The 12,454-nt window shown below is 41.5% G+C and overlaps 1 long non-coding RNA gene across 1 annotated transcript in view; it reads right to left on the bottom strand.

Moving 5' to 3' along the window:
* Window positions 1-559: 559 nt before the first annotated feature.
* LOC143782220 (uncharacterized) overlaps window positions 560-12,454 on the bottom strand; it is a 46,425-nt gene continuing 34,530 nt past the window's right edge. Inside the window, exon 2 of the long non-coding RNA XR_013216894.1 lies at window positions 560-1,375. This is a non-coding gene — a long non-coding RNA (uncharacterized LOC143782220). The remainder of the gene's footprint in view (window positions 1,376-12,454) is intronic.

The following is a 12,454-nucleotide window of genomic DNA, read 5'->3' as shown; positions in this document are numbered from 1 at the left end:
GTTTGGAAATCAGTCTTCATGTGTGTCTGGGCCCACTGCAACCGTTTCGGCCTGTGAACACTGTTTAGGGGTGGCCGAATAGTAGGTTTATGCACCACAGCAAGCCTTTGAAGGATCCTACACCTTGAGGTTCGAAGGACTCCAGAGGCACCAGCAGCTTCAAATAACTGTTTGCTGCTTTGTAATGGTATTTTGGCAGCTGCTCTCTTTATCCAATGAATTTGTCTGGCAGAAACCTTCCTCATTATGCCTTTATCTGCATGAACTCTGTCTGTGCTCTGTTTCAGTCACAAATCTCTTCACAGTATGATGATCACTCTTAAGTTTTCGTGAAATATCTAATGTTTTCATACTTTGACCAAGGCATTGCACTATTTAATGCTTTTCAGCAGCAGAGAGATCCTTTTTATTTCCCATTTTGCTTGAAACCTGTGGTCTGCTTTATAATGTGGAACATAATTTTTAAGTAGTTTTTCTTTAATTAGAATCACCTGGAAAACTAATGATCACATGTGTTTAAGATTGATTTCAGTGATCCATTGAGCCCTGAGACACAATACCATCCACAAGTTTATTTGAAAAACAAAACAATTAAATCTTTATGACACTTAAATCCAATTTGCATAATAATTTGTCTACAGTACATGTTTAATAAAGTTAGTGTTATTCACAAAAAACGCAGTGAAAAACAATGTTACAACATTATGCAGAATTTTTTAAACTTTTTCTTTGCAGATCCACAGCAAAATCTGCAGCGTGTGCACATAGCCTGAGAAACACATCACCACTTCTGCATTTATCACCCTCCTGGTTTTGGCTTACACATACTGATGTGAAATACCGACCAAATACTGATCGTATGAATGTGGTCTTAAACATACTGTAGACAAAGCAAACATCCTCACTCCAAAAAAGCTGAAAAAAGTGTGAAGAACACTACAAAACAAGCTGAAAAACAGGTGTTTTGAATGCAACATTTTTACTGCTAATAAAAAAGGTTTTGGCTATTGAAAAAAATGCTGCATGTGAACATAGTCTTACTCTGAAACACTATGGCTATCTGTGGTGTTACATAGGACTGCAGGTGACATCTACTAAATTATCTGTACTCAGAGAGTTATCACTGTATTATCTGTGGTGTTAAAAAAAAAATTAAGAGGGGGTTGGGGGCAACTCTTTGTCTTGGGGCTTGGGCCACCGTGTCTTTATGCGTCGCAGAAAAGGTGAACGGATGGACTCTACATGCCTGGTTCCAACCATGAAGCATGGAGGAGGAGGTGTGATTGTGTGGGTGTGCTTTGCTTGTGACACTGTTGGGGATTTATTCAAAATTGAAGGCATACTGAACCAGCATGGCTACCACAGCATCTTGCACCTAGAATATAAGACATATTTTCAGTTGTTTCACACTTTTGTTAAGTATATAATTCCACATGTGTTAATTCATAGTTTTGATGCCTTCAGTGTGAATTTACAATTTTCATAGTCATGAAAATACAGAAAAATCTTTAAATGAGAAGGTGCGTCCAAACTTTTGGTCTGTACTGTTTATATACAGTATATATACACACAGCTCTGGCAAAAATTAAGAGACCACTGCAAAACGATCAGTTTGTCTGATTTTTCTCTTTATAGGTACTGTATATTGTTAAGTAAAATGTAAATTGTTCTTTTATTCTATAAACTTCTTACAACATGTCTACGAATTTCCAAGCAATAAATTTTGTATTTTTTTTCTGACAAAGAAAAAGGTCAAAATAAAAACAAACAAACAGTGCTTTCAGACCTCAAATAATGCAAAGAAAACAAGTTCACAATAATTTAGAAACAACAATACTAATGTTTTAACTCAGGAAGAGTTCAGAAATCAATATTTTTCGGAATAACCATGATTTTTAATCACAGCTTTCATGCGTCTTGTCATGCTTTCCACCAGTCTTTCACACTGCTTCTGGTGCAAAAATTTAAGCAGTTCTTCCTTGTTTGATGGCTTGTGACCATCCATCATTCTCTTGATTACATTCCAGAGCTTCTCAAAGGGGTTCAGGTGTGGAGATTGGGCTGCTCATGACAGGGTTTTGATGTGGTGGCCTCTTAATTTTTGCCAGAGCTGTATATATATATATATATATATATATATATATATATATATATATATATATATATATATATATATAAGTTTACCCACTGACAAAGACATGAGCAGTCTATAATTTTAAGAGTAGTTTAATATTAACATTGAGAGACAGAATATCAAAAATAAAATCCAGAAAATCACATTGTATAAATTATATAAATTTATTTGCATTTTGCAGTGAGAAATAAGTATTTGATCCCCTTCAAACCATTAAGAGTTCTGGCTCCTACAGACCAGTTAGACGCTCCTAATCAATTCCTTACCTGTATTAAAGACAGCTGTCTTACATAGTCACCTTTATAAAAGACTCTTGTCCGCAGACTCAGTAAGAAACTAACCTCTACAACATAGGCAATACCAAAGACCTTTACAAGAATGTCAGGGACAAGGTCATAGACCTGCACAAAGCTGGAATGGGCTACAAAACCATAAGTAAGATGCTGGGTGAGAAGGAGACAACTGTTGCTGCAATAGTAAGGAAATGGAAGCAATAAAAAATGACGGTCAATCGACATTGATCTGGGGCACCATGCAAAATCTCACCTTGTAGGGTATCCTTGATCATGAGGAAGGTGTGATCAGCCTAAAACTACATGGGGGAACTTGTTAATGATCTCAAGGCAGCTGGGACCACAGTCACCAAGAAAACCATTGGTAACACATTACGCTGTAAAGGTTTAAACCTTTCGTGTCCGGGCCTGTTTCTGCCTTCGTGACCGGACCAATTTTTACAATTCTGACCACTGTCATTTTATGAGGTCATAACTCTGGAACGCTTCAACAGATCCCGGTGATTCTGAGATTGTTTACTCATGATATATTGTACTTTTCCCGTGACATATTGTACTTTATGATAGTGATAACATTTCTTCAATATGACTAGTGTTTATTTGTGAAAAAACCCGGAAATTTGGTGAAAACCTTGAAAATTTCGCAATTTTCAAAGTTTTAATTTTTATGCCCTTAAATCAGAGAGTCATATTGCACAAAATAGTTAATAAATAACATTTCTCACATGTCTACTTTACATCAGCACAATTTTGGAACCAAATTTTTTTTTTTGTTAGGAAGTTAAAAGGGTTAAAAGTTGAACAGCGATTTAACATTTTTTTCAACAAATTTTACAAAACCATTTTTTTTAAAGACCACCGCACATTTGAAGTCACTTTGAGGGGTCTATATGAAAGAAAGTACCCCAAAATTACACCATTCTAAAAACTGCACCCCTCAAGTTGTGCAAAACCACATTCAAGAAGTTTATTAACCCTTCAGGTGCTTCACAGGAATGAATGGAATGTGGAAGGAAAAAATGAACATTTACTTTCACAAAAATTTTCCTTTAGACCTAATTTTTTTACTTTCACAAGGGTAACAGGAGAAAATGGACCATACATTTTGTTTTACAATTACGCCTGAGCATGCTGATACCCAATATGTGGGGAAAATCTACTGTTTGGGCACACAGCAGAGCTCGGAAGGGAAGGAGCGCCATTTGACTTTTTGCATGTAAAATATGCTGGAATAATTAGCGGTTGCCATGTTGTGTTTGGAGAGCCCCTAATGTGCCTGAATAGTGGAAACCCCATACAAGTGACACCATTTTGGAAACTAGACCCCTTAGGGAACTTATCTAGATGTGTATTGAGCACCTCGAACCCACAGGTGCTTCACAGAAGTTTACAACGTAGAGCCAAGGAAATAAAAAAAATAACATTTTTCCCAAATAAATCTTTTTAGCTCTATATTTTGCATTTTCATAAAGGTAACAGGAGAAATTGCACCATAAAGTTTGTTGTGCAATTTCTCTTGAGCACGCCGATACCCCATATGTGGGGGAATACTGCTGTTTGGACGCACGGCAGGGCTTGGAAGGGAAGGAGCGCCATTTGACTTTCAGAATGCAAAATTAGATGGAATCGATAGCGGATGCCATGTTGCGTTTGGAGAGACCCTGACTTACCTAAACAGTGGAAACTCCCAAGAAGTGACACAATTTTGGAAACTAGACCCCTCAAGGAATTTATCTAGGCATCTGGTGCGCACTTTGATCGTCCAGGGGCTTCACAGAATTTTATAATATTGAGCCATCAAAATAAAAAACAAATCATTTTTACCACAAAAATGCTCTATTAGCCCCCACTTATTTATTTAAACAAAGGTAGCAAGAAAAAATGGACCCCAAACTTTGTTGTGCAATTCAATTTCTCCTGAGTATGCCAATACCCAGTATGTGGTGGAAAACTACTGTCTGGGAGCACGGCAGGGCATGAAAGGGAAGAAGCGCCATATTACAGTGCAGGTTTTGCTGCATTGGCTTGAGAGGGCCATGTCACATTGGCAGAGCCCATAAGGTGCCAGAACAGCAGAAACCCCAGTAAGTGACCCCATTTTACAAACTACACCTCTCAATGAGTTCATCTAGGGTGCAGTGATCATATTGACACCACAAGTATGTCACAGAATTTGATACCATTGAGCAGTGAAGAAAAAATAGTTACATTTTTACCACAAAAAAAATGTTTTAGCCCCAGATTTAACATTTTCACACTGGGAAATGGGTAAAAATGGTGCCAAAATGTGTAACACAATTTCTTCTGAACTTGACAATACCCCATATATGGCCATACAGTACTGCTTAGCCACACAGCAAGACTCTGGAGAGACGGAGCGCTATTTGACAAATTATTATAGAATAGCTTCCAGACTCTATATAAAGAGCCCCTAAATGCCATAAAAGCAGAATCCCCCCTCAAGTGACCCCAGTTTGGAAATTATACCCCTTTAGGAATTTATTAACAAGTGTAGTGATGATTTTGACTCCATAAGTGTTTTCCAGAAACAGACAGCAGTTGATGTTGCTGAGTGAAAATGGCAAACTGTCGTTGTAGTGACCAGTACTCTGTAGTGACCAGTACGATGCAGTCACCAGTACGTTAAGCCCAGCCCGTGCTCCTGTATACATGCACCCATAAATTACGCGGGCTCTCATCACTACAGAAATGCCAAACATGTGGATGATATATGTGGTTTGGGTACACTGTGGGGCTCAAAAGGGAGGGGAGTATTTGGATTTGGGAGCGCAGAATTTCTTTTAGGGAGTGAGTAGCCATAACGCTTTTACAGAGCCTTTGTACTAGCAGTAACATGGAAGCCCCTTATATTTCCGTTAACAGATGACAGACCTGAGTGGGGTCTTGCTTTTTTTGTGGATTGAGTGGAAGCTTTTATTGGGAACATTTTACATAACGTATGGGATCACATTTATCTGGTGCTCTACGCTGATCACTTACTTTGAGGTTTCTATCTAAATCTCTGAGTGATGTGACAGATGAAACCCCTGATCCATTCACTATGATGAGGCAGCAGAGTTACTCTGGTCTCCACCTGGCCTCTGTTAAACGGTGTCCTTCTTTTCAGAGGTGCACAAAAGTGGCTGACTGCGCTTTTATGTATGAGTTGGATCACAGGTCTTATGGCATCCACAGTGCCTCCATCTGCCTCATTATGAGGAATCTTCCGCCGGGGGTTCTGTATGAATCACGTATTTCAGAGATTTACCCGGAAACTCCGGTGTAAGTGCAGTGCATGAGATAAATGTGCGCTGAGCCTTACAGCGATCTTTGGGAGGCAGAATGAAAAAATCAACAGCAGATGAAGAATTGGTTTTATTTATTTTTTACGAGGTTCGTCATGCGGTATAGGTGATTAGGCGACTTTATTCTTCGGGTCGGTGCGATTAAAGCGATACCAGATTTATATCAGGTTTTTATGTTTGGCTACTGTCACATACTAAGGCTGGTTTCACACATCAGTGCCTCCGGTATGTGTAGTGACAGTTTTCTCACCTACTGGAGACACTGACACATGTAGACCCATTCAAATGAATGGGTCTATGCAGATGTCAGCATGTTTTGATGGACCGTGTGTCCGTGTGCAAAACACGCAGACATGTCCGTTTTAACCGTCCCGGACACGTGCACACGGAGAACAATGTAACACTGTCCTCCGTGCTCACGGCCGGCCGCGGAAGAAGCAGCTCTACTGTAAGCTGCTGTTCCCCTGTGTGTGGTGCTGAACCTGGCATTCATCCTGCTGTGCCGGCGAGCAGAGTGAGCTGGGGACAATGAATGAAAGAAAAAAAACAACGTGGGGTCCCCCCTATATTTTACAACCAACCCGGGAAAACTTACAGGTGCAGGCTGCTATTCTCAGGCTAGTAAGGAGCCATGAATATTGCCCCCCCAGCTATAAAAAAAGCAACCCGCAGCTGCCCAGAAAAGGTGCATCTATTAGATGCGTCAATTCTGGAGCTTTGCCAGCTTATTCCCACTTGCCCTGTAGCGTTGGCAAGTGGGGTAATGAGGGGTTAATGTCACCTTCCTATTACAAGTTGACATTAAGCCGGCTTAGTAATGGAGAGGTGTCAATAAGACACCTATCCATTACTAATCCTAGAGTAGTTAAATGGTTAATCAAACACAACACAGTTAGAAAAAAGTCTTTTAACCCCTTCCCGACCTGTGACGCCATTTAGGCGTCATGAAAGTCGGTGCCAATCCGACCTACGACGCCTATGTGGCGTCATGGAGGGATCGCGTCCCTGCAGATCGGGTGAAAGGGTTAACTCCAATTTCACCTGATCTGCAGGGACAGGGGGAGTGGTACTTCAGCCCATGGGGGGTGGCTTCACCCTCTCGTGGCTACGATCGCTCTGATTGGCTGTTGAAAGTGAAACAGTCAATGAGAGCGATTTGTGATATTTCACCTATGAAAATGGTGAAATATTACAATCCAGCCATGGCCGATGCTGCAATATCATCAGCCATGGCTGGAAACCCTGATCTGCCCCCCCCCACTGCCACCAATCGCCTCCAAAGTCCTCCATCCTGTGCTCCGCTCCCCTCCGTCCTCCTGTCTGCTCCCCCATCCTTCTGTCCGCTCCCCCGTGCTCCGATCCCATCCCCCTTGCTCCGATTCCCCCCCTGTGCTCCAATCACCCCCTCATACTTACCGAGTCTCCCAGTGTCCGTCCGTCTGCTCCATGGGTGCCGCCATCTTCCAAAATGGCAGGCGCATGTGCAGTGTGCCCGCTGAATCTGCCGGCCAGCAGATTCGTTCTAGGTACATTTTGATCACTGTGATAGATTTTATCACAGTGATCAAAATAAAAAAATAGTAAATGAATCCCCCCTTTATCACCCCCATAGGTAGGGACCATAATAAAATAAAGAAAATATATTTACTTTTATTTTTACACTAGGGTTAGGGTTAGAACTAGGGTTAGGGTTAGGGCTAGGGTTAGGGCTAGGGTTAGAATTAGAACTACGGTTAGGGTTAGAATTAGGCTATGTGCACATGGTGCGGATTTGGCTGCGGATCCGCGGTGGATTGGCCGCTGCGGATTCGTAGCAGTTTTCCATCAGGTTTACAGTACCATGTAAACCTATGGAAAACCAAATCCGCTGTGCCCATGGTGCGGAAAATACCACGCAGAAACGCTGCATTGTATTTTCCGCAGCATGTCAATTATTTGTGCGGATCCCGCAGTGTTTTACACCTGTTCTTCAACAGGAATCCGCAGGTGAAATCCGCACAAAAAAACACTGGAAATCCGCGGTAAATCCGCAGGTAAAATGCAGTTAGGGTAGGGATTAGGGTTGGGATTAGGGTTAGGATTAGGGTTGGGATTAGGGTTAGGGGTGTGTCGGGGTTAGGGTTGTGATTAGGGTTATGGCTAGAGTTGGGATTAGGGTTAGGGGTGTGTTGGGGTTAGTGTTGGAGTTAGAATTGAGGGGTTTCCACTGTTTAGGCACATCAGGGGTCTCCAAACGCAACATGGCGCCACCATTGATTCCAGCCAATCTTGCGTTCACAAAGTCAAATGGTGCTCCCTCCCTTCCGAGCCCTGACATGCACCCAAAAAGTGGTTTACCCCCGCATATGGGGAACCAGCATACTCAGGACAAACTGGGCAGCAACTATTGGGGTCTAATTTCTCCTGTTACCCTTGTGAAAATAAAAAATTGCTTGCTGAAACATAATTTTTGAGGAAAGAAAAATGATTTTTTATTTTCACGTCTCTGCGTTATAAACTTCTGTGAAGCACTTGGGGTTCAAAGTGCTCACCGCACATCTAGATAAGTTCCTTGGGGGGTCTAGCTTCCAAAATTGGGTCACTTGTGGGGGGTTTCTACTGTTTAGGCACATCAGGGGCTTTGCAAACGTAACATGATGCCCGCAGACCATTCCATCAAAGTCTGCATTCCAAAACGTCACTACTTCCCTTCTGAGCCCCGACATGTGCCCCCAAACAGTGGTTCCCCCCCACATATGGGGTATCAGCGTACTCAGGACAAACTGGACAACAACTTTTGGGGTCCAATTTCTTCTGTTACTCTTGTGAAAATAAAAAATTGAGGGCTAAAAAATAATTTTTGAGTAAAGAAAAATGATTTTTTATTTTCATGGCTCTGCGTTATAAACTTCTTTGAAGCACTTGGGGGTTTAAAGTGGTCACCACACATCTAGATTAGTTCCATGGGAGGTCTAGTTTCCAAAATGGGGTCACATGTGGGGGAGCTCCAATGTTTAGGCACACAGGGGCACTCCAAACACGACATGGTGTCCGCTAACGATTGGAGCTAATTCTTCATTCAAAAAGTCAAATGGCGCTCCTTCCCTTCCGAGCCCTGCTGTGCACCCAAACAGTGGTTTACCTCCACATGTAAGGTATAAGTATACTCAGGAGAAATTGCCCAATAAATCTTAGGATCCATTTTATCATGTTGCCCATATAGAAATGAACAAATTGAGGCTAAAAGTAATTTTTTGTGAAAAAAAAGTACTTTTTCATTTTTACGGATCAATTTGTGAAGCACCTGAGGGTTTAAAGTGCTCACTATGCATCTAGATAAGTTCCTTGAGGGGTCTGGTTTCCAAAATGGTGTCCGCTAACGATTGGAGCTAATTTTTCATTCAAAAGTCAAATGGCGCTCCTTCCCTTCCGAGCCTTGCCGTGAGCACAAACAGTGGTTTGTGACCACATATGAGGTATCAGTGTACTCAGGAGAAATTTCACCTGAAGACCTATAGTCTCTGGATGTGGTGGACTAAATGAACCAGTCTGTAAATTTCTTGATTATTATTTAAAACCCTGTGTTGAAGAACTACCTTCCTATGTGAAGGATTCGGGGGAAGTATTACAAAGATTACAGGGAATTAACTTTGAAACAGATATGGTCCTTATTACTGGGGATGTAGAAACATTATATACTTGTATTAGCCATGAATGAGGTATTTCTGCAGTAAAATTCTTTCTTTCCAATAAGGGCATGGATAGAGATCTGTTACAGCTTCTTCTTGAATTATTAGATTATGCATTGACCCACAACTATTTTACATTTAAAGATAGATTCTATATACAACAACGTGGAGTGGCAATGGGGGCGTCTTTTGCGCCCTCATATGCCAATCTTTTTATGGGTCAATGGGAGCGTGAACATATGCTACCATATCTGCATGATATACAAAGTCCTTCTGTGGTGAGTTGGATGCGTTTTATTAATGATCTTCTTTTCATCTGGCAGGGTGATAGAGTGGAATTGGATAGATTCCTTTTGCATCTGAACACCAATGATTGGAATGTAAAACTCACTTTTAAAACTACTACAGAGGAAATTGATTTTCTGGATCCTCAATTGAAAGTAGATGATTCTGGGATTATTCATAGCACTATTTTCCGTAAGGAAACAAGCACCAATTCGGTATTGCATGCAAAATCAGCATATCCAAGGCACACTGTGAAAGCAATTCCTAAGGGACAATTTATCAGAGCAAGAAGAATCTGTGATACAAATGAAGAAATTGAAATTCAGGCCTGTGATATAACTATGAGATTTTTGAATCGAGCGTATAATTCCCTGGATATTAACCCCTTCACCCCCGGAGCTTTTTCCGTTTTCGTTTTTCGCTCCCCTCCTTCCCAGAGCCATAACTTTTTTATTTTTTCATCAATATGGCCATGTGAGGGCTTATTTTTTGCAGGACGAGATGTACTTTTGAACTATATCATTGGTTTTACCATGCCATGTAACAGAAAACGGGAAAAAAATTCCAAGTGTGATGAAATTGCAAAAAAAGTGCAATCTCACACTTGTTTTTTGTTTGGCTTTTTTGCTAGGTTCACCAAATGCTAAAACTAACCTGCTACTATGATTCTCCAGGTCATTACGAGTTCATAGACACCTAACATGTCTAGGTTATTTTTTATCTAAGTGGTGAAAAAAAATTCTAATGTTTGCTAAAAAAAAAAAACCCCAAAAATTGCGTGATTTTCCGATACCCGTACCGTCTCCAATTTTCGTGATCTGGGGTCAGTTAAGGGCTTATTTTTTGCGTGCCAAGCTGGCATTTTTAATGATACCATTTTGGTGCAGATACGTTCTTTTGATCGCCCGTTATTGCATTTTAATGCAATGTTGTGGCGACCAAAAAAACGTAATTTTGGCGTTTTGATTTTTTTTCTCGCTACTCCATTTAGCGGTCAGGTTAATCCTTTGTTTTTATTGATAGATCGGGCGATTCTGAACGCGGTGATACCAAATATGTGTATGTTTGATTTTTTTAATTGTTTTATTTTGATTGGGGCGAAAGGGGGGTGATTTGAACTTTTATATATATATTTTTTTTTTATATTTTTAAACACTTTTTTTTTTTTAATTTTGGCATGCTTCAATAGCCTCCATAGGAGGCTAGACGCATATGCTACACGATTGCCTCTGCTACATAGAGGTGAAGCACAGATCACCTCTATGTAGCAGAAATGCAGGTGTACTTTGAACGCCGACCACAGGGTGGCACTCAAAGCAATCGGCCATCAACAACCATAGAGGTCTCAAGGAGACCTCTGGTTGTTATGGCAATGCACTGCTGACCACCGATCATGTGACGGGGGTCAGCGGTGCGAGCACTTCCGGCCGCGCGGCCGGGAGCGCTAGTTACTGTAAATGCCGCTGTCAGCGCTTGACGGCGGCATTTAACTAGTTAATGGGTGCGGGCGGATCGCAATTCGCTCGCGCTCATTGCGCCCACATGTCAGCTGTACAAAACAGCTGACATGTCGCGGCTTTGAGGTGGGCTCACCGCCGGAGCCCACCTCAAAGCAGGGGATCTGCCAGCTGACGTACTATTCCGTCAGCTGGCAGAAAGGGGTTAATCAGGAATACCAACAAGCAAAGGCAATGGATCGTAACACACTTCTTCAGAATAAGATTACAACAAAAGAAGATTCACGTCTACGAATTATTACCAACTATCATGGAAGATGGAGGGATATGAGTAAGATCTTTAATCGATTTTGGCCAATATTAAAACGGGACCCAGGATTAACTAAGTTTATTGAGGATAAAGCACAAGTTGTGGCAAGGAGGAGTAAGACTATTGGGGAAACTATTGTACATAGCCATTATGTTGCACCAAAATCCAATTTCATATTCAATTCAAAAGGCCCTAAATGGGGTTTGCGTTCCTGTGGAGACTGTAGTGCTTGCAAGTATATGATCAAGGCCGGGGTCACACTAGACCGTAATACGGACGAGTGCTATGCGATAAAAAATCGCATAGCACTGGGCCCAATGTTAATCTATGGTGCAGCTCCCATCATCCGATATTTTCTCCACCGTATTCAGGATCGGAGTGAAATCGCAGCATGCTGCGATTGTCAGCGTATCTCGGCCGAGACTCGCCAATGCAAGTCTATGGGTGCGAGAAGAAATCGGATTACACATGGACCATGCGTGTGCATTGCGAGAAATACGGAAGACTTCTCCAGGTGACAGGAAAGTGAATCATCCATTATCAGGAAGCTTTGGCATGCTAATTTATGGCCCACGCTGGATTGCAAAGCAGGAAGCACGCCTCCACGGAGTGTACTGTGTAGCAGCATGGCCAGGCATATAAATGTTGAGATGCTGTTTGCTCTGGTCCATGATAGACCAGAGTTATGGGACCATCGCGATGCACATTATGCGGACCATGCACGTAAAGACGCAGCATGGAGGGCAATCTGTCGCCACATGTTCGATTTTGATGAGCGACCTCAAGAGGTTCAGCAAGAAATTTGTAAGTACCATCCTTTACCAAAAAATGGCCATTTATATTGGTTTCAGGAGAAAAATAGGCATGAACACATCATATGTGGTGTGTTTATGAGTGATGTAAATGTTCAAAGCTCTTGGTTGAGGCTCCAAAAACATTAACAAGACACACCAATATGGTTCCAATATAGTAGCTAGAGTCCTTTCATATATTACCAAGGGA

Source organism: Ranitomeya variabilis, chromosome 6, assembly GCF_051348905.1.
Source record: "Ranitomeya variabilis isolate aRanVar5 chromosome 6, aRanVar5.hap1, whole genome shotgun sequence".
Taxonomy (NCBI): Eukaryota; Metazoa; Chordata; class Amphibia; order Anura; family Dendrobatidae; genus Ranitomeya; species Ranitomeya variabilis.
Note: the sequence above shows the minus strand (reverse complement) of the source record. Positions and strands in the feature narration are given on the sequence as shown.